Genomic DNA, 2500 nt, shown 5'->3' with positions numbered 1-2500 from the left:
AGAATTACCACAGTTATCCAAGTAACGTGGGTACGATCTAAGGAACCATAACTGATTTAATGAGCCATTCGCGGTTTCACCTTAATGCGGCTTGTACTGAGACATGCATGGCTTAATCTTTGAGACAAGCATATGACTACTGGCAGGATCAACCAGGGAGCTGCGTCAACTAGAGCTGAGCAGCCGGCCGCCCGGGAGTGTGTCCCAGGGGCCCGCGCGAACACGCAAGCGTCCGCTCAATTATTCTGCAAACAGGAGGAGGCTGAGCTCCCCTGCACAATACACCTCGAAACCCTCTCAGGTCCCGGCGGCGCGCAGCGCCGTCCTAAGTACTTGGTCGGGTTCGAGAGAGGCGCAATCGCCCGGAGTTAGGCGAGTAGACGCTTTAGGTGCGACCACCCGTGCTCCCAACTGAGCTTGCCGCTGCCGACAGAGGGCCCGGGAGCGTGCTGTCGTGGCATTGCCGGCGGGAGACAACACGCGCCACCTACGGTGACCGGCAGCTCCAACGCCAGCGCCACAGAAGGGCAAAGGCCCCACGTGGGTGCCGAAGCGAACTCTCCCAGCACAGCGCACGTGCCAACACGTCTGCACAACTGCGATACAAACCACCAGCGAGAACCGCTGGGGCGACCGAGCAGCAGACGGCGTCGCGGCGCCGAGTGCCGGGCGGCGGCGCATCCTCAACGCACACAGTCCTCAGTCGGACCAGCACACTGCAGATGTCCACCGCGCTTCGCACCGGGCCCGCGAGGACCCACTTTGGCCGCCCGGCGCCGCGCGCAGGGTGCCCCGGCGCGCAGCTGCGCCGCCTGCCGCGTCCGTCGGCCGGCGCGCCTGCCACTGGGCGCCCCCACCAGCCGGCTGTAGCGCGTGCGCCCACGCACCGCGCGGCCAGCACGCCGGGCGGCCCCCCCTCACCGGCCGGGGACGGTCCCACCCAGCCACCGCCGCGTATCGCTTCACACACAGATTTGCCCTTACTGATTTACCTCCAGCAACAACAACCGCACCACAATGGGTTTACCAGTTGTTCATTTGCGTTGCGTCACGTCACCAGCAAACGTAGACGTCCATCCCAGTTTGCAAATGCAACGATTATTGCATACCTGTCTGTTAGGTGTCACGACACACTACGTCTGCCCACATACACGCAACAAAATGTGCACGACTAGAGAACACGTGGGAGGTGGCCCCCTACGTATGCGATGTCCATTACGAGACCGACTGTCAACCAGCATCTGTACCATGTCGCAGATGTGGAACGCGGTGCACCATGCTATCACACTGTGTGAGAAGAGACGACTACGTTTGAATACACGCGCCACTACATCAACAGACGGCTCATGCTGATCGCCATCCAGGGCGTCCGTTACTCCCACACGTCTCTATGGCGTACCACACTGCAATGTAGCTGTTATGGGGAGACGGCACGTGGCTGAGTGCACAACATTTGGACCGTATGGTTCGCTGTTGTTGGGCGCAGTCGTACGGTCACACATGTGCCACAGCGTATCATTCAGTACATACGGACCTATGTGCAGTACAATGTGAGGATTAAGCTTACGATATCAGCGGACAGTGGACACAGGCCGTACCACGACGTAGACTGAGCGCTTCGACATGCGAATGCCAGTGAACAGCTGCGAAGGGCATTGAACACGCAAGCACCTGAACGACCAGCGTGCGAAGGCAGGGTGGAGGGGGGGGGGGCGATGTACATCCTGCAGTTGTCCACATTACAGTGTACAGCGGGAGCATGTAAAAAGTAAGCAACACTTGCGAAGTGTTCAACATGAAACGACACACAAGAGGGTGGGCGGTGCGAGTAGCGAACTATATTCAGAGGGTTGTGGTTAGACAACACTAGATTAATGTAACGTGTCATATGCCAATTACAGAGCAGGTTAAGGCACAACGTGGGTTAGGTTAAGGCACAACGTGGGTTAGGTTAAGGCACAACGTGGGTTAGGTTAAGGCACAACGTGGGTTAGGTTAAGGCACAACGTGGGTTAGGTTAAGGCACAACGTGGGTTAGGTTAAGGCACAACGTGGGTTAGGTTAAGGCACAACGTGGGTTAGGTTAAGGCACAACGTGGGTTAGGTTAAGGCACAACGTGGGTTAGGTTAAGGCACAACGTGGGTTAGGTTAAGGCACAACGTGGGTTAGGTTAAGGCACAACGTGGGTTAGGTTAAGGCACAACGTGGGTTAGGTTAAGGCACAACGTGGGTTACGTTAAGGCACAACGTGGGTTAGGTTAAGGCACAACGTGGGTTACGTTAAGGCACAACGTGGGTTACGTTAAGGCACAACGTGGGTTACGTTAAGGCACAACGTGGGTTACGTTAAGGCACAACGTGGGTTACGTTAAGGCACAACGTGGGTTACGTTAAGGCACAACGTGGGTTACGTTAAGGCACAACGTGGGTTACGTTAAGGCACAACGTGGGTTACGTTAAGGCACAACGTGGGTTACGTTAAGGCACAACGTGGGTTAC

At 56.8% G+C, this 2500-nt stretch overlaps 1 non-coding gene across 1 annotated transcript in view; it reads right to left on the bottom strand.

Annotated features, from left to right (window-relative positions):
* LOC126126422 (small subunit ribosomal RNA) overlaps window positions 1–159 on the bottom strand; it is a 1908-nt gene extending 1749 nt beyond the window's left edge. The window contains exon 1 of the ribosomal RNA XR_007526757.1: window positions 1–159. This exon is cut by the window's left edge and continues 1749 nt beyond it. This is a non-coding gene — a ribosomal RNA (small subunit ribosomal RNA).
* Between the last annotated feature and the right edge of the window lie 2341 nt (window positions 160–2500).

This window comes from Schistocerca cancellata, unplaced genomic scaffold (assembly GCF_023864275.1).
Source record: "Schistocerca cancellata isolate TAMUIC-IGC-003103 unplaced genomic scaffold, iqSchCanc2.1 HiC_scaffold_453, whole genome shotgun sequence".
Lineage (NCBI taxonomy): Eukaryota > Metazoa > Arthropoda > Insecta > Orthoptera > Acrididae > Schistocerca > Schistocerca cancellata.
This window is presented reverse-complemented; position numbering and strand designations above follow the sequence as displayed.